The 20,487-nt window shown below is 44.9% G+C and overlaps 1 pseudogene; it reads left to right on the forward strand.

Annotated features, from left to right (window-relative positions):
- Positions 1 to 970, forward strand: LOC145126688 (putative F-box/LRR-repeat protein 23 pseudogene; annotated as a pseudogene).
- Positions 971 to 20,487: the final 19,517 nt, after the last annotated feature.

The raw sequence follows: 20,487 nt of genomic DNA on the forward strand, positions 1-20,487 counted from the left end.
ATGGAAGATCCTCCAATTTGGATGGAAATGCCCGACGAAGTGATGGCAAATATACTTCAACGATTGGGTACTAAAGAGATACTCAACAATGCATGGAGAGTGTGCACAACTTGGCGGAGAATTTGCAAAGATCCGGCGATGTGGAAAGTCATTGATGTTCAGAAATCCGATAATGATGTGGAAGAACATCTCGATCTCGATAGGCTGACTAAGAAGCTAGGCAATCGATCTCAGCTGTGGGGAATTGATCGATATCAGTATCTCAGGGTTTGGCACCGATGATCTCCTTGATTACATATTTCTACGGTAGATTTCTTCCCTTTTCCCATCGATATTCAATTTCATACTCATTCTACACTCATACGCACCACCAATTATCTCTTTCTTTACTGATTTTTTGTTGCTTGCTTTTCTGTGGCTCCAATGGTGACTTGGGAACAGATCAAGTAAGTTGAAACGCGTTTCTCTTATGTACTTACGTGGCAAGGCCTATTGGTTGACTCGGGCACCCAAAAGGTTTCCACAGTTGGAGGAACTTCACATTTCTTTGGGCTTCATCAACGTAAAAGACATTGAAGTTATTGGACGGAATTGCCCTCAACTTAAGTCTTTCACAGTGAACAAAGTATTCCAATGGTCACACAATGACGAGCATGCCCTTGCGGTTGCAAATTACATGCCCGAGTTACGCCATTTGGATCTTTGTGGTAGTAATATGACAAACGATGGACTCGAGGCCATTCTTATCGGCTGCCCTCACCTTGAATCTCTAGACGTTCGTATGTGTTCTAATCTTAATCTCGAGGGGAATTTGGGAAAATTGTGTACAGAACGGATCAAAGATTTTATGCGCCCAAATGACTCATCGGACAACTGCGGATATCATCTCCTAAGTTATGAATTTTATCATGAATTACATGTGTACATGTGTTTTGCAGGAGTGGAAGTCTGGTGTCCGATCAACTTTTAGATGGTGGCAGAAGATAAGATAACGATCGAAGATACATTTGTAATCATTTTGGTGTGTTTGGTTGTGGAAAAATCCTTTATTTTTAGAAAAATTTCTAAAAGAATTTTTTTCGGTATTATCAACCAAAGAGGTATCAAGTAGGGATGAAAGTGGGTCCAAACCCGGACCGGATGGACCCGGACCCGGAAAACCCGGAACCGGTTAACGAGATTTTGTAGAACCGGAAATCGGACCGGTATATAGGAACCGGTTCCGGGTACGGTACCGGGTAAAGTGGGTCTAGAACCGGAAAACCCGGAAACATCAAAGTGGGTAGATTGGAACCGGATAAAGTGGGTTTAGAACCGGAAAACCCGGAAAAACCGAATTTTTTTGGTAATTATTTACTACTTAGTGGGTTGAACTTTGAAAATTTTCATATTGATATCCCGACTTTGGGGGACTGTAACTCATTGAATATGAAACCAAATTTGACAAAATTATAGTCTAAAATCAAGTACAAACTCTAAACTACACTCTGGAAAAAACCTCATTTCAATCCGACTTTAAACGAATGAGATATGCATGTGTTAACAAATAGCTGAAAAGTTGAAAATTTTAGCTGAAAAGTTGAAAATTTTAAGTTTTGATATCCCGACTTCGGGGGCCAGTAAATCATTGAATATTAAACCAAAAATGACAAAATTTTAGTCTAATCTCATTTACAAGCTGGAAAAAACCACATGTCAATCCGACTTCAAACGAATTAGATATGCATGTTTTAAAACTTTCACAAAATACGGAAAAACTAAAAACTTTCAGCTTTGATATCTCGACTTTGGGGGACTGTAAGTCAATGAATATAAAACTAAAAATGGCAAATTTATAGTCTAAAATCATGTACAAACTCTAAACAACATGTTGGAAAAAACCGCATGTCAATCGGAGTTGAAACGAAGGAGATATGTATCTTTTAAACGTTTCACAAAAACCGGTTCCGGCCCTAAAAGTGGTTCCGGTTCCTAACACCGGTTCCGGTTTTTAGACCCGGTTTACCCGGACCCGATGGATCCAAACCCGGATTACCCGGAACCCGGATAAAGCCAATTTTTAAACCCGGAACCGGAACCGGTTCTATATATTCCGGTTCTAACGGTTCCGGTTCCGGTCCGATTCCGGTTCCGATTCGGGTTTCCGGTTCTAAATCTCATCCCTAGTATCAAGTGTTATGATCTCTCTTTGATGTTGAATGTTCAAATTTCGTCTGATACATAGGTAGATTCAAATATATATTAGATTGTCATTAATAAAAATATTATTTCTTAAAATTTTCATAAAAAAATATTTTTATAGATTTTTTAAATTGAAAGTTACTTTTGAAAAACCGGTATTGTTTCTACAGATTTTCATTTCTATTTTTTAAATATAAATACACCCATCCCTCCTCTCACATCCCCACACACACCATGATCCACACACCGGCTCGTCAACCCACCCCACTGCACACACATATACATACACCCATAGACATACACATACACATATAGGCAAATGTACAAATACACACAAGTACATGTACATATACTATTTATATACACACACAAATTGGAAAATAAAACCAGTAGAAAGTACATAATATTTATTCGAACACATTTTCTAATTTTTAAAATGGAAAATGGCATGTCCAATAAGTTATGAGTAAATTTTTGTATGCTTAGATAAGCAAATTTGTATCAAAAATCAATTTGTTGTATAATTTGGTAAAAAAGATACAAGACATTGGTACATACATGTGTATTTACCCAAGATAATATAGTGACCAACAAAGCATTGAATACTATAATTTGCTTTTGTAAAGAAAACAAGGGCCTCTTTTAGTTATATATTACTAAAAATGTAAATAAGTAAAGTTGAAAAATAAAAAAGATATTATAATGGGCAAAATAGTTATTTTACATTAAATAGGGACCAAAAATGCAAAATTTAAAAACCACAAAGATGCGAACTATCAGTTATTCGAAAGTTGGATTGAAATTGTGAATTTTACCAAACCAAAGGGACCATTTCTGCAACTTACTATATAATCTAAAAGCAGTTGTGGCGTGAAAACTTCGATGAAAAAGACTCCCGCCTCCTGTAAACCTTTGATTTTCAGACCCTCCACGCTCCCTTTCAAAACAAAAATCCATTCATTCATCTTCAATTTCAACTAGCCGTCTTTTTCCCCCGATATTTATGTAGCATATCGTAATCGTGGGAATAATTTCAAGAAAGAAGTTTAACCTTTCTTATATCCGATTATTTTCACTCCTTGCATCCAGAATCCTGCATCGTCAATTCAACAGTTGTCTTAAAATCTACGATCCTGCAACTTGTTCATAACGGGGTAGTACACTTCATCCATCATATGTGGTTTTCTTTTGAGTTCTTATGTTTCGCTACACAAATGACACCATCAACTCAAGATATTGAGTTCTTATGATTTCTTAATTTTCCATGGTGTTTTTTTCTTAATGAGTAACGAACTAACAATCTCAACTTTTACTGTTCTACACGTTATCTGTAGAATACTATGGTTTTTTGCAATTCACCATTTTTCTGATAGAAAATATGTTTTTTTTTTCAAACAGAAAATTCGTGGGATTTCAATCTACCTCCGTCGTTGACAATGTTGAGACCTCCGGATTGGCTTAAATTGCCTGAAGAACTGATAGCAAATATACTTCAACGATTGAGTTCTATAGAGATACTCAACAGCGCATCAAAAGTATGCACAACTTGGGAGAAAATCAGCAAAGATCCGGCGATGTGGAAGGTCATCGAAATACCACAACCGGTTTATCATTGGGATATGGATTACGATATTGAGATATTGGTTATGAAGGCAGTCGATCTCAGCTGTGGGGAATTGATCGATTTCAGTATCGAGGGTGGTATTGAAATCATCCATCTCCTTGAGTACGTTGTAAAAGGGAACTTTATTTATGTTTGAAACGTTATAAAAGGCTTAAGAAAAACGATAAGTTGTAAAGTATTAGTTGAAACTTGTTAAAAAAGTTGTAGAAAAGTAATAAAAAGTTTTAAAAAAGTTATATATTGACACAGTCGTGTAAAATCCATGTGTTTTACAGTTGAAGTGAAAAAAAGTCTTCTCTAGAAATTGACTTCTCTATTCTTTAAAATGTAATTTTTATTTTCAAAATAAGGTATGTTTTTCCTTTTTGTAGAATGAGTTTATGTTTTTTAACCTGCGAACCCGATTATCAGACCTACGAATGATTCAATAGAAAAAAACGGTTTTTATCTACTAGGTTATGAATTATATCATGAATTACTTGTGAATTTATTCCAAAAGTTTGGCGTTTGATGAAATTATAGAAGTTGACATTTTGGGAAAGGATGATAATGGGCGTGTTCGGCACGCATCGTTTGGGAGCTTCTGCCTTCTAGTTTCTAAGAAAACGCTAGTAAAAAAGAAGAAGTCTCGTTCGTCAACTGGAGCGTTTAACTTTTAGCCTAAACAAAACGCTCTAAAATCAAAAGCTACATTGTAACATCCCAATTTTCAAGACCAAAAATTTCGTTTTTGACTAAGTAATTTAATAAAAACCATTTCTGAAAAAACAACATCAATATCATATCAAACTAATCACCCGTAAGTCAAATGTCATAAAAACATATCCTTGAGTAATAATAATGTCAGAGTACAATCCCAAGGTCATCATAGTGCGAAAATCATGTGTGTGCGATGCGCTGCTACCGTGCCGGCTCCTTCCCCTTCACTGAAGAGGTACCTGAAAACAAAGCTGAAAACTGTAAGCACACAGCTTAGTGAGTTCCCCCATCATACCACATACTATGCAATAATCAATAAACATACTGTCAGGCATATCTGGGTGCCCGACCTACCCTGCTAGGCATACCGGGGTGCCTAACCTACCATTGTCAGACATACCTGGGTGTCCGACCTACCCCTCCTGTTTATCTCGACCGGTTACGGGGACTATTTCACCCCTACTACTACCACACAATAACATAACATAATCATACTGTCCAGCATAGCCGGGTACCATACTACCCCTTCGGCCCTATCGACCGGTAATCGGGGACTATCCCCCTTACTACCGCTATCACATAACATCATATTATACTAGCATGCAAAACACATCAGATAGTGGCAAACCCAAGTAATTATCATAAAGACAACTACTCGACAAACAATCCCTACTAGTGGGCCGACATTGTGGCCGTAGACCCACCTCTACTGGAAGGTAACTCACCTCGATGTCGTGTCGTATCTGCACAGTCCTCGGCATGAGAATCAACTCGACTCCACTCCTCAATCCCTACACAATGACCTCTTCCGATTACTAATGCATACTCATAATCCTTACAAGGGTCAACCCAAATCTAGGTCAAAGTCAAAGTCAAGGTCAACTTTGGTCAAAGTCAACATCCAGTTGACTTGACTCGCCGAGTTGGTCCACCAACTCGTTGAGTCCCTATCAAGACGATACTACCCCCGACTCTACTCGTCGAGTCTAGCAAGAACTCGACGGGTTCACCTTCAACCATTGCACCGGGACCATCTTCAACCGACTCGTCGAGTTCACCCTTGAACCCGTCGAGTTAATCTTCATCATATGAATGTGTCCAGTCTATGACTCGCCGAGTTCTATGAACAACTCATCGAGTACGTCTTCATAAGTTGAGAGATTGTCTTGGACTCGCCGAGTCTGTTCATACACTCGCCGAGTCCTATGATTTCTAGGTCCAAAACAAACCCTTAGCAGGCTAAGTGTTCCTCCCACTCAACCAAAACCATTTCCAGAAGACATTTTGGGGGAAAAAGCGTCCCGACTTGCCGAGTCACCCAAGTGACTCGCCGAGTCCCTCTTTGTCCAAAACTATACAGTCGATTATAACGGGTCTTAACACGTCAAGACCATAGATCTGGCCTCCTAGGGTCCATTTTATATGTAAAGCTTCAAACTTGATGTACATGTATGGGGCCTTTGGCTCAAAAAGCCATAGAAAGGGGTTTATATGATGCATGGGTCTCCCATGGCCATAAAGTTGGCACATTTATGTCATAGGAACCCTCAATGGTTCTAGATCTGAAGTCCTTATCCCAAAATCGTGGTTGCATCCAAGAATGGCTCCAATATGGCTTCCAAAAACCCTAAGTTACTTCAAAAAAGAGTATACATTGAAAGAAGAAGCAAGGTCTGGACTTTTTACCTCCAATAAACAGGAAATAAAGCAAAACCTCTAGATCTCCTTGCTCCTTCTGAAATCCCAAGCTCCTTCTTCTTCTCTTCAACCTTCTAACTTGCACAAAATGGAACAAGGAGCTCAAAATCACTCAAAAAGGGGTTAGGGTTTCGAGTTAGGGTTTTCTGGAAGTGAGAGGGACGATGGAGGCTGGTTTGGGACGAGTTAAGTTGTTTAAATAGGGTGCAAACCCTAGATATTAGGGTTTTGTCCAAACAGCTCTTACTCGTCGAGTCGGTCTTCCGACTCGTCGAGTAGGTCACTTAAACCCCCGATCAAAAGTCGAGTCTACTGGACGAGTTAGGCCTCCAACTCGCTGAGTCCTAAAGTAATTTGCAACATTTATTGAATTTAAATACGTACCAGGAATCGGGTGCTACAAATCTCCCCCACTTATTTTAGACTTCGTCCTCGAAGTCTGCTGCTGAATCTGAAAAAAAGCTCGGGTTAGTGCTCCCTTATCTCTTTCTCCAGCTCCCAAGTCCATTCCGACCCCTTGCGGTGCTGCCATTGCACCTTCACCAGCTCCACCCTCTTGTTCCTCAGATCCTTCGACTTCCTGTCGAGGATCGCCACTGGCCGCTCGATGTAGTTCAGGCTGTCATCCACTTGAATATCCTCCAAGGGCACCACTGCCGAGTCGTCCACCAGGAACTTCCGTAGCTGGGAGACGTGAAACGTGCTATGAATCTGACTGAGTTCGGCTGACAGGTCTAGCCTATACGCCACCTTGCCCACCCGGGCGATAACCCTGAAAGATCCAATATACTTGGGCACCAACTTGCCCCGCTTCCTGAATCGAATGACGCCTTTCCAAGGCGACACCTTCAGGAGAACCATATCCCCGACCTGGAACTCCAAGTTCGAACGGCGCTTGTCGGCATAACTTTTCTGATGACTCTGAGCAGTCTGAAGCCAACTCCTAACCTGTTGAATCCTCTATGTCGTCTTGAGCACCACTTCGGTGCTCCCCATGACCCTCTATCTGACTTCACCCCAACATATCGGGGTCCTGCACTTCCTCCCATACAACATCTCAAAGGGAGGACGGTCAATACTCGCATGATAGCTGTTATTATAGGAAAACTCAGCCAAAGGAAGGTAAGTATCCCAACTACCTCCGAAGTCTAAAACACACGCCCACAGCATATCCTCCAGAGTCTGGATTGGTCTGCTCACTCTGACCATCCGTCTGCAGGTGGAAAGCAGTGCTGAAGTGCAGACGAGTACCCAAATCGTCGTGAAACTTCTTCCAGAATTTGGAAATAAACCGCACGTCTCGGTCCGAAATCACCGAAACTGGCACTCCGTGTTGAGCTACTACCTCTCAGATGTAGATATCGGCCAACTTCTCGGCCAAGATGCTCTCCTAGATCGGTATGAAGTGGCACTCTAGGTCAACCGATCCACGATGACCCAAATCGAATCCACTCCCCTTGCAGTCCTGGGAAGCTTGGTGATGAAATCCATAGTAATATCTTCCCATTTCCACATGGGAATGTCTAGCGGCTGCATCTTGCCGTGTGGCCTCAGGTGCTCGGCCTTGACCTTCCTGTAGGTCAAGCACCGCTCTACGTACCAGGTGACGTCCCGCTTCATGCAGGGCCACCAGTAATCGGGGCGAAGATCTCTGTACATCTTCGTCGCCCTAGGATGAATCAAGAATCGGGATTTGTGCGCCTCCTCCATCAGAACCTGGCGCACACCCCCGTGGTATGGAACCCACACCCTGCAATGTAGTGTCAATAACCCTCGACTGTCGTAATCGAAGGAGGAAACCTGACCCACAATACGCTCGCTCTTCCGATGTTCCTCCTTCATGGCCTCCAGCTGGGCCTCTTGGATATGCTCCAAAAGTGAAGTCACTACGGTAATCCGCAAGCAAATATCTCTGATTGGCGCTGCCTTGCGGCTAAGCGCATCAGCCACAACATTGGCCTTCCCTGGGTGGTACAGGATCTCACAATCATAATCCTTCACCACGTCTAACCACCGACGCTGCCTCATGTTCAGATTCGGCTGATCCATGAGGTACCTCAGACTCTTGTGATCCGTGTAGATGGTACAATGGACCCCATAGAGGTAGTGTCGCCAGTTCTTGAGGGCGAAGACGACCGCCCCTAACTCCAAATCATGCGTCGGGTAGTTCGCCTCGTGAGGCTTCAGCTGCCTCGAGGCGTAGGCGATGACATGTCTTTTCTGCATCAAAACTGCGCCCAAACTCGAAATGGATGCATCACAATATAACACAAAAATCCTCCATGCCCTCGGGCAGGGCGAGGATCGGCGTCGCGCATAGTCTCTGCCTCAGTGTCTCGAATGCCGCCTGCTGCTCAGGCCCCCAGCGAAAAACAACGACTTTCTTCGTCAGTCGGGTCAAAGGTACGACTATCTTGGAGAAGTCCTAAATGAATATCCGGTAATAGCCTGCCAATCCGAGGAAACTCTGAATCTCAGATGGAGACTTCGGAACTTCCCATCTCATCACAGCCTCTATTTTGGCCGGGTCGACCAATATCCCATTCTGATTGACCAGGTGCCCCAGAAATTGCACCTCGCACAACCAGAACTCGCACTAGGAGAACTTGTCATACAAGCTCTCCCTCCTCAGGGTATCTAACACCCCGCGCAAGTGCTCCTCATTTTGCTCCTGCGTCTTGGAATAAACCAAGATGTCGTCAATGAAAACTATCACAGACCGATCCAGCATCAGCCTGCACACGCGGTTCATGAGGTCCATGAACGCGGCAGGAGCATTGGTGAGCCCGAAGGGCATCACCACGAACTCATACTGGCCATAGCGAGTCCGGAACGCAGTCTTCTGTACATCCTCGTCCCTGACCCTCATCTGATGGTAGCCTGAACGTAAATCTATCTTGGAAAACCAAGATGCCCCCTATAGCTGGTCGAAAAGATCATCAATCCTCGGGAGTGGATAACGGTTCTTCACCGCTACCTTGTTCAGCTACCGGTAATCAATACACATCCGATGCGACCCGTCCTTCTTCTTCACGAACAAAATCGGGGCTCCCCAGGGTGAACTGCTCGGTCTGATAAATCCTTTGTCTAACAGCTCCTGCAGCTGTGTAGACAACTCCTGCATCTCAGAAAGAGCCAACCGATACGGTGCCTTGGCTATCCGGGTCGCACCGGGGACCAGGTCGATCCTAAACTCCACCTGTCTCTCCGGAGGTATTCCAGGCAACTCCTCTGGAAATACATCCGGGTACTCTCGTACCACCGGCACATCACTCACGGTCTCCTTACCCTCCTCCCAGGTATCCATGACGTAGGCGACATATCCGACGCAACCCTGCTGAAGGTAGCGCCTAGCCCTCGCTGATGAGCATAAAGCAGGTCCACGCTGTGGTCTCTCGCCCTGAATTACCAGCTCTCCCCCACTTGGGGTCCTGATACGTACCAACTGTTGCGCACAGTCAATTACAGCCTCATTAGGGCTCAACCAATCCATACCGATGATGACCTTGTTCCCACGCAATGGTATGGGAACCAAGTCTACCAGATAGAGCTCCTCGAACAACCTCAAAACACAATCTCTGAAAACCTCCGATGCTCGAACAGATCGGTCGTCAGCAATCTCTACCTCTAGAGGGAAATCCAACATGCCCGAAGACTCAGGGAACCTCTTGTTAAGTGCAAGAGAGACAAATGATCGGGGTAGCACCTGAATCAGACAACACCTGAACTGGAATACCGTTCACATGGAACGATCCTAAACAAAACACATAACATATAAATATAAATATCATAAACAACATATAATAAAAGCTAGGGAGAAGAAATCATACCCGTCACCACATCGGGTGCGGCGCGCGCCTCCTTGGTAGTCAACTGGAAGGCTCGACTCCTCACCACCGGAGCCTCCGACTTGCCCTGCCGGCCATCAGTGATCCGCAGGGTCGCTGGAGCTGGCGCCGCCACTGGCGCTGCTACTGTCAATCTCGGGCAGTTGGCCTTTTTATGGCCTCGCTGGTTGCAGTGAAAACACAACAACTCCGATGTCGGAATGGTGGGGGTAGGGGCTGTACAATCCTTGCTGAAGTGTCCCGTCTTGACGCACTTATAGCAACCCGATGATCCTAGTCTACACGCCCCTCATGTGGCTTGCCGCACTTTCCGCAGCGGCTCCGGCCCTGATGGCCCTTCGACTCAGAGTCGAATCCCTTGGGTTTCTTCCCCGAAACCCCAGTACCCTGCTCAGTCTCCGCCTTCCTCTTCCGGAGGTGCTATAAATCGATCTCCCTCTCCCTTGCCCTGGCAATCAAAGAATCCAGGATCGGGCACGCTGAGTAGTTGACATGCTCCTGGATATCAGCCCTCAACATATCATGGTATCGGGTCCTCCGCATCTCCTCATCCCCTGCATACTGGGGTACCAATAAAGCCCTCTCTCTAAATTTGGCGGTAATCTCCGCCACCGTCTCCGTCGTCTGTCTCATATCAAGAAACTCCCTGGGTAGCTGCTGAAGTTCCACAGCCGGCACAAACTCAGCCCTAAACCTAATCACAAAGTCCGACCAGGTCATCGCCTCAACTACTGAGGCTCCCAAAGAATCCCCAACTGACTCCCACCAATCTCTAGCCGTGTCCCTCAAGCATCCAGCAGCATACCGGACCTTCGACCCCTCATGGAAGGAGCTAGTCAACTGAGCAGACTCCATGTCTGCAATCCATCTCCTGGCGACAATGGGGTCCTTCACCCCATGAAAGTCTGGCGCACATCATCCCCTGAAGTCCTTAAAGGACAGTACGCGCGCCCCTGACTGGATAGCCTCCCAGTCACTCCTAAACGCCCTGAGGCGATCCTCCATCAGCTCAATAATTCCCTCCTTGATTGACCCGAAAATCACCGGGTTCGACTCAAGGATGCCTCTAGTGATCTCAGAAGCAATGAACTCACGTAGTCCCTCATCAACTGGCTCGACACCTGATCCCGAACCTGATCCTGAGCCTGATCCTGAACCTGATTCGCCCCCATGACGCGTAATCATCACCATTCTGAAACAAAAAAATAATTGTCAGGGTCATACACAACCTCAGGAGGTCTCACATACCATAAGTTTCCTGGTTCTATCTCGGCCGTCCTTGACTCGAGTACGGATCTTCTTCTTTCAGTAGTACGGGCCCATACTACCTTCCACATCTATCCGTACTTTCCTCAAGGATTGCTTTATCTTTACCAAGTCCCTTCCACTACTACTGCTCTCTACACTACTCTCATCATAGGCTTACCCTAGGATAACTCTCCGACCTACTCTCTGCTATCAGCTGCATATGGAACCCTTGCTACCTTTACCTGACTAGCTTGCGAATACCATTACATATTACTAAGACCAGATAATTCTTCGAATGAAAGGTCCTACCCCACAACGATTGGACTCAAACAAGAGCTGCGTAGTAGGGCTAGACCTAACCTTCTGAAATTATTTCGTCCTTGCAATATGTAACTTAGCGCATTCATTTACTAGTTAGCTAAAGATAACTAGAACTCCCGAAAGCACAAAGCAAGCAACATTCGAGCATTGAGTAACCATACTAAGCATATCCTATTCAGACCATCATATATGTAACCACGAAAATTTTCAAACAAATTTTTCACTTTAAAATTGCATACTTTTCATAACATATTGTATAAAAATCTCGTTTATTCAAATTACAAAACACAACTCCATTAATAATCCAGGATCCTCAAAACATAACTCTTTCTCTGGTGTGTACAATCAAGTCGGTGCCGTCCCGCGATCCTGAGAAACCTGAAACACATATCACATAACACGGTAAACACAAATCTTAGTGAGTTCCCCAAAATACCACATACACATATTAGCCACTCAAGGCTATAACTCTAATGGACCCTCCGACCCGATGTGTCTCAGTGGACCTTCCGGCTCCACAACTCTGGTAGACCTTCCGGTACTACCCATGATGACCATCCGGTCCTGCAGCTCGTTGGACCCTTAGGTCCGGTATAGCTCGTTGGACCCTCTGGTCCGGTCTGGTTGAGCCTTCCGACCTCATATATCGTTGGACCTTCCCGTCCGGTCTAGTTGACCTTCCAGCCTCATATATCGTTGGACCTTCCAGTCCGGTCTGGTTGAGCCTTCCGGCCTGATAAATCGTTGGACCTTCCGGTCCGGTCTAAATAACTCATAGCATAATATCACATATAAAAGATGCATAACTAAAGTAAGCACATAAGACCTTCCGGTCACACATAAATACCACTCTAGGTGACGTATAGTGAGAAGACTCACCTCGGCTAGCAGGTGAGCAAATAACCTCACGCTCGGATCTTGAACTAGCCTCCTCCTAACACAAAGGATGGATATCTCTAATTAATACTCTTTTCACGACTCAGATAACCGGAGGCGATTCTTTCTCTTTCTAACTCTTTGAAGTGGGTAAATGACCATTTTACCCCTCCAAGGTCTCTATTACTTATATTGACCAAAACCCCAAAGTCAACAGAAGTAAAACTCGAGTCAACAGTCCATATTTGACCCAACTCGTCGAGTGCACCCTTGCGACTCGTCGAGTCCCCTCGCATCATCTGAATTCTTCCTAGGACTCACTCAGCTCGCCGAGTTGACTCCCAACTCGGTGAGTCAACACTGGGACAAGGCTACTTAGTCAAACCCGCTACGACTCGTCGAGTCATCCCATGGACTCGGCGAATCGGCTCCATTGGATTTCCCATCCATCCACCTGAGGTCAGATCTGTAACTCTAACTCGTATATCTAACCTCCTAATACTCAAAAGTCACGTAAAGGTCCGATCTTGATACCCATGCATAGTGTATTTTGCTCTATATACCATTATGACTCCATTAAAGCTTCATAGCTTCAAAGCTCTAAGGTTGCTTGACCATGGCTTCCTACTATCTGACTCTCTGGACCTTACAAGGTACAGATCTATGGCATAACTCAGAAGAGGGGGGTTTGATGAACCCAAAACTCCACCAAAAGTGATATGAGCCCTAACTTCTCATACTCAAGGGATCTATTCAATAAATCAGGAAAGGTAGGGACTTCATACCTAGATCTGAAGCTGAAGATGGAGATGAAGTAGATGCACAAGCTCTCTTCTTGATCCTTGCAACACCCTTGATCTTCTTCCCAAGGAATGACCTCAAATGAGCCTCTTTCCCTCTCTTGCTCACCAATGACTCTAGGGTTTCTCTCAAGTGACGAATGACATTGAAGGGGGGTGTCAAGGAGGCTATAAGTGCCTTTAAATAGGCCCAGGCCCGAGAGAATTAGGGTTTCTGCCAACAGCGTTGACTCGGCGAGTCATCTCTCCGACTCGTCGAGTCCATTCATGATCCACGTCACCAAGTCGCGACCCTACTCGACGAGGTGAGGCACCAACTCGTCGATTCCCTCCAAAATCCTTAAATTAAATAATTAAAACAATATACTTGTTAAACTAGATGTTACAATTCTCCCCCACTTGAATTAGATTTCGCCCTCGAAATCGCTCCTTAACCACACATAGATTGAATCCAACAACCCGAAAGGCACTACCGAAAGGATCTCATACCACACCGATATCTTTTTCCATGGACACCTGAATCCACACAGAAATTCCCAAGTCCGGAACAAAGCCAACCCTTCTGCCGCTAAGATACCCCTTTCTGACCTTCCCAAAATCTGGTAACTCTAGTGGCCTGGCCCGCCGCCAGACCGCCCACTCAAGCTATCACCATGTTATTCGCTCCTCGAACATCAACCCTGATAACTTACTGCTCCTCTGATTCTCACAAGACAAAATCCAAAAATCGGCGACCGATCACTCATACCAAACGATCTGAATCACGCCCTAAGGAACGAAAGGGCTCACATCCCACCAGGGGCTCATCCACTGAACTATAATCAGAACCCATCCGAACAATAAACTCTCATCACCCTGATCTCAGACACAAGAGAAATAATCATGCTCGCTCGGAAGTCCTCAACCTCTAAAATCGTAATCCTTCACTTTCTCACAGATATCTCTTTTATCATGTAGCACCTGGTCTACTCTCGACACCACAGTTGGACCTCCAAAGGTTACCCACTACATGCCCCAACACGTCTCGCCGCCTTCCTTATCACAACAACTATCTTGGTCCATTACGACACACAAGTCATGAAGTTATCTTTACCCCAAACGAATACTACAATCCCAACTGAAGGTCGACTCAACCCCGACCTCTGTCGTCTACTGCTCATAGTTTCATGCATCTCGTGGTACCTCCCGTACCCGAGTACTGACCTACATAGGTCTAAGACATCAGATGACAAACAATACCCCTCAACATGGAACCCACCTTAGAATCCAGAATCTCATCTCGCCTACCCAACGCACCACCAGAGCCAAACTCAAACTCGAGAGTTTGGTCTGACCTAGAGTTGGAACCACTCGTTCCAGTGAACCACTCAAATCATGACTCATGACCCGCAACCCATGCGTACCCCACTTATCCACTTCCCTTTGGTTGCGACAACCACTACTCAATTCAGAATATAACGACTCCCGACAAATATGGAGACCCCAGTCTCGCCCCTGGTTCGACCACCAGGCTCCCACAAACTCAAATATTAGGGCTACCCAAGCCTAAAACTCTTCTGCGTCATGCTCTGATCAGAGAGTACTTCATCACAACATTCTCTCGCTGACTAGTGGGTACTACGGCTCCCCGCAGTATCATAACGACCTCTCACTTAGGCTTGGCAATCGTGTCGTGTTCGGGTTGGCGTGTCGCGGGTTGGCGGTTTGGCGGGTCAAAATATGTCAACCCAAACACGACCCATTTAAATATACAGATCACGGGTTGGCGGGTCACGGGTTGGCAGGTTTGGAACATAAACCCATATATGACCCGCCAACCCATTTATTTATACGGGTTCACATGTTGGCGGGTTCGTGGGTCGGATTCCATAAATAAAATTGAAAATTAAATATGAATAAATTCTTGATGGTTGATGCAAACATATCCGAATTTTAGACACTTAAGTCTTAAACATCCAAATGAAGATTTAAAACATTCATAGAAACATGTTCAAACTAAACATTAATACAAACATAGATAATTCAAGTGCTAAAGTAATTTATTATATAATACTTATTAAATATTAATACTTGATACATAAATACATTTAAAAATAAAATAATTTTTTTTATTAAAAATATAAACAGGTTGGCGGGTCAATCCGTTTATTTTTTGAGAAACCCATATATGACCTGTTTAATAAACGGGTTGGCGGGTTGAAAAACTCAACCCAAACCTATTTATTTCGTGTCGTGTCGCGGGTCGTATCGTGGGTCGTGTCGAGAACTGCCAGCCCTACTCTCACTGAATAGTGAGTACTACGGCTCCCCACAGCATCACAACAACCCTTCACTGAATAGTGAGTACTATGGCTCCCCGTAGCATCACCACAACCTCTCACTGAATAGTGAGTACTACGGCTCCCCGTAGCATCACCATAACCTCTCACTGAATAGTGAGTACTACGGCTCCCCGTAGCATCACCACACCCCTTTGCACTAACTCGTTGAGACTACAGCTCCCCGCAGTCTTACCGCACTTGCTCTTACCACTTCACAATCTCATCCTCGGGTCGACGCCACACTGCGATCGTTAACTCATGCCCTGCGGACCAACCATAGATAGGTGTACACACTTACCCAAATTATGCATTGCTATTTCTGACGACATCCGCCATAACAAAACACCTTTCCCTGCTGCAATCCACATTCTCGAATAATCTCGCTTGTTGTCAATTGGCCGAAGGGCCCCCACTGGAACCGTAGATACTTGATACACCACTTGCCATCTCAAACTCAAAAGTCAAAATAATCCGAGATTTAGGACATTAAACTCGGATACCCCGGTACACCATCACAGCGCCTCGCAGTGTCTTGACTCTACCACTGATCTCATACTCATGGCATCATACTCAGATACTGCATTGCTTCCTCGGAATCTCGCAACCGATCTTTCTCTCGTGCCACTTGTAACCCCGGAATACTCCATCTCCCAAATTGAAACATGGAGAAATCGCCAACAACTCAGAACACGAAGATGACCCTCCGAAACTCTTTCCTCTATTGCTCAAAACCAAGCGAGATTACACATGCCGACCCGGAAATTGGATGCCCGATCATCTCTTACCCTTTCCAAAGAGCATAGAATAACCATTCATTGAACCAAAATTTCCTAACTGCCGAAGTATCCCTACGAACCAACCACCTCGAAAAATTCTTATCTACCACAGGGCCTCTGACCAACGGCCACCTGCCGTGCAGACACTCATCCTTTCTTGAACGCGTACAACATGCATTAACTCCCTCTGCAACTCACCTCTATCACCAATCACCCTGGTCTCATGAATCCATAGTGCATGTCTCTATCCAGCTCCCTAACCGCTCTTGAACAAATATCTGATCCTCTCGATAGAATACCCGGTTCTCCCCCACTCAGGGTTCGAACCATCACCAATTGGCGCACCAATAATCTATTCCACAGACTGTTTCCACCAGGAACATCACACTTACTCTTTGAAGGTACTACGCAATGCTCGGTGGTCTCCCCGATAGAGACCCCGCAACTCCAAATACCCCGAATCTCAGATGAAATCCTCAGAAACTTCTCATCATGATTGTCTCTAATCATACAAAATCTCATACCATCCCATTACCGGACATCTCAATTGTCCAGTAGTAACTCTGACTCTTAATCTGAAATAATGAACTATCATACTCCTCATCATCGACTCCTTAACCAACGTTCCATCACGTGGGTTGTAATAAGAGCGGAGACCTCATTACCACACTCGATACTCATCATAGACAATAAGAGCCACTGCCCCAATATCCTCTTCTTGATCGTCTGCCGCTGCAGCTAATGCATGCCCTACTATTCTCAAATAGGGTGTATCCTTGTCCTTAACCATCTCAGTGCCCACTGACAACCTGCTCATGCTCTAACATTACCCCTCGGCAGACATAGTGCCCAAATACTCTGATGGAAGGTCGCCATCAATGCTAGCCCGCAGGGTTTTACCCCCAAGCTCAGAAACCGAAATCTCAACACCTCTTATGTTTCCCATAGGAAACGAAAATAATACCACCCAGGTCACAGAAGTTGACATCTCCACTATCGGCTGATTGCTCAACTCATGCCGCAATCCTCCATAAACGTCATCTCTACTCATCCTTGAGCCTTGCGACTTCATCTGACATCTCACCAAAAATACCTTGAAATCATCTCGACTTCCCTCACAAGGGATGCTTCGCTGGAACTTGTTCCACATGACCCTCTGACCTCATACTCTATCGCATCCGATCTCGGTCTAACCAATCACAAAGGAACAACTGGTAGAACCAGTAACACTAACCGCCACGGGTCATGGTACTCGAACCATGTGGCCACCTCTCGATCTGCTATAAACCATGGTACTCGATCCATGTTATCTCCTCTTAATCTGCTACGGATCATGGTACTCGAACCATGTTCTCTCTTCTCAGTCCGCTACAAAGCATGGTACTCGAATCACAACATCACCAATCAATCTGTCACTTAGCATGGTACTCGAACCATGACATTACCAATCAATCTGCTACAAAGCATGGTACTCGAACCATGACATCACCTCTCAATCTGCTACAAAGCATGGTACTCGAACCATGACATCACCTCTCAATCTGCTACTTAGAACCTCCGGAATACCCCTGTTTTGAGTATGGGTCCTCTGCTTTCGGTAGTACGGGCCCATACTACTTGCCACATCTACCCATACTTTCTACACGGACCATCCTAGGGTTTCTAAGTAGCTGTTCAACCTTCTCGACCACCAATCCCGTCACGCATGCTCGCTCCCCAGCGAAATGCTCTACTCTGTCAGCGTACTCATCTGACTAAGGTCACTCCCTAGGCTCTTCCTAGGTTCTCACACTTCTCCGCCATCAGCTGCTAAGAAACTCCTTATGATGTTAGTCATCTACCTCCTGAATATCGTCGCATTCACTTGGTAGCTGACTCCCATCATCAGAAGTTCCACAAAGCACGAAGCAAACAACATTCGAGCATCGAATAAACACGTAAAACCCACTCTAGGTTACAACTCTATTTTCTCTACTCATACTCAACAGGTGCCACTGAGCTCAAGCAACTCTACCCCACGCGGGCATCTAACTACTCTCTCAGTAGGCTCCTCTAATGCTCATCTAGGTGTCTCTCCTAGATTACTCCTCTACTCGAAACTCTATCTCTGTAATATTCCTGCTGGATACTCTTTCTCAGCACATACTCGAAAGCACATCACAGATAACAGCAACTCCTAGGCTAAGGCATCACAAATCAGACCACTCTAGTCCTAAAATATGAAATACCTAGCCTATCCTCTAGCATGCAGAATATCACAAAATATCTCATAACACAAAAATAGGGTATTTTGGGAAATCACCGTTCGGGCTTTGGCTGATTGTACACACTGCTCCTTCTCATTTTCTCTCAGAAACTCTTGCTCGTTTTAGAAAAATCATTTCTTTGAAAATTTTCTCAAATCCTCAGTTTGAGTCCAGATTTACCCGAAGGTGCATCCGAATCCCTCAAACCAAGGCTCTGATACCAACTTGTAACGACGTAAATTTTCAAACAAATTTTTCACTTTAAAATTGCATACTTTTCATAACATATTGTATAAAAATCTCGTTTATTCAAATTACAAAACACAACTCCATTAATAATCCAGGATCCTCAAAACATAACTCTTTCTCTGGTGTGTACAATCAAGCCGGTGCCGTCCCGCGATCCTGAGAAACCTGAAACACATATCACATAACACGGTAAGCACAAAGCTTAGTGAGTTCCCCAAAATACCACATACACATATTAGCCACTCGAGGCTATAACTCTAATGGACCCTCCGACCCGATGTGTCTCAGTGGACCTTCCGGCTCCACAACTCTGGTAGACCTTCTGGTACTACCCATGATGACCTTCCGGTCCTGCAGCTCGTTGAACCCTTAGGTTCGGTCTAGCTCGTTGGACCCTCTGGTCCGGTCTGGTTGAGCCTTCCGGCCTCATATATCGTTGGACCTTCCGGTCCGGTCTGGTTGAGCCTTCCGGCCTCATATATCGTTGGACCTTCCGGTCCGGTCTGGTTGAGCCTTCCGACCTCATATATCGTTGGACCTTCCGGTCCGGTTTGGTTGAGCCTTCCGGCCTCATAAATCGTTGGACCTTCCGGTCCGGTCTAAATAACTCATAGCATAATATCACATAGACAAGATGTATAACTAAAGTAAGCACATAAGACCTTCCGGTCACACATAAATACCACTCTAGGTAACGTATAGTGAGAAGACTCACCTCGGCTAGCAGGTGAGCAAATAACCTCGCGCTCGGATCTCGAACTAGCCTCCTCCTAACACAAAGGATGAATATCTCTAATTAATACTCTTTTCACGACTCAGATAACCGGAGGCGATTCTTTCTTTTTCTAACTCTTTGAAGTGGGTAAAAGACCATTTTACCCCTCCAAGGTCTCTATTACTTATGTTGACCAAAACCCCAAAGTCAACAGAAGTCAAACTCGAGTCAACAGCCCATATTTGACCCAACTCGTCGAGTGCACCCTTGCGACTCGTCGAGTCCCCTCGCATCATCTGAATTCTTCCTAGGACTCACTCAGCTCGCCGAGTTGACTCCCAACTCAGTGAGTCAACACTGGGACAAGGCTACTCGGTCAAACCCGCTACGACTCGTCGAGTCATCCCATGGACTCGGCGAGTCGGTTCCATCGGATTTCCCATCCATCCACCTGAGGTCAGATCTGTAACTCTAACTCGTAGATCTAACCTCCTAATACTCAAAAGTCACGTAAAGGTCCGATCTTGATACCCATGCATAATGTATTTTGCTCTATATACCATTATGACTCCATTAAAGCTTCATAGCTTCAAAGCTCTAAGGTTGCTCAACCATGGCTTCCTACTATCTTACTCTCTGGACCTTACAAGGTCCAGATCTATGGCATAACTCAGAAGAGGGGGGTTTGATGCACCCAAAACCCCACCAAAAGTGATATGAGCCCTAACTTCTCATACTCAAGGGATCTATTCAATAAATCAGGAAAGGTAGGGACTTCATACCTAGATCTGAAGCTGAAGATGGAGATGAAGTATATCCACAAGCTCTCTTCTTGATCCTTGCAACATCCTTGATCTTCTTCCCAAGGAATGACCTCAAATGAGC

Source organism: Lactuca virosa, chromosome 7 (genome assembly GCF_052849685.1).
Source record: "Lactuca virosa cultivar CGN04683 chromosome 7, Lactuca_virosa_CGN04683_v6, whole genome shotgun sequence".
Lineage (NCBI taxonomy): Eukaryota > Viridiplantae > Streptophyta > Magnoliopsida > Asterales > Asteraceae > Lactuca > Lactuca virosa.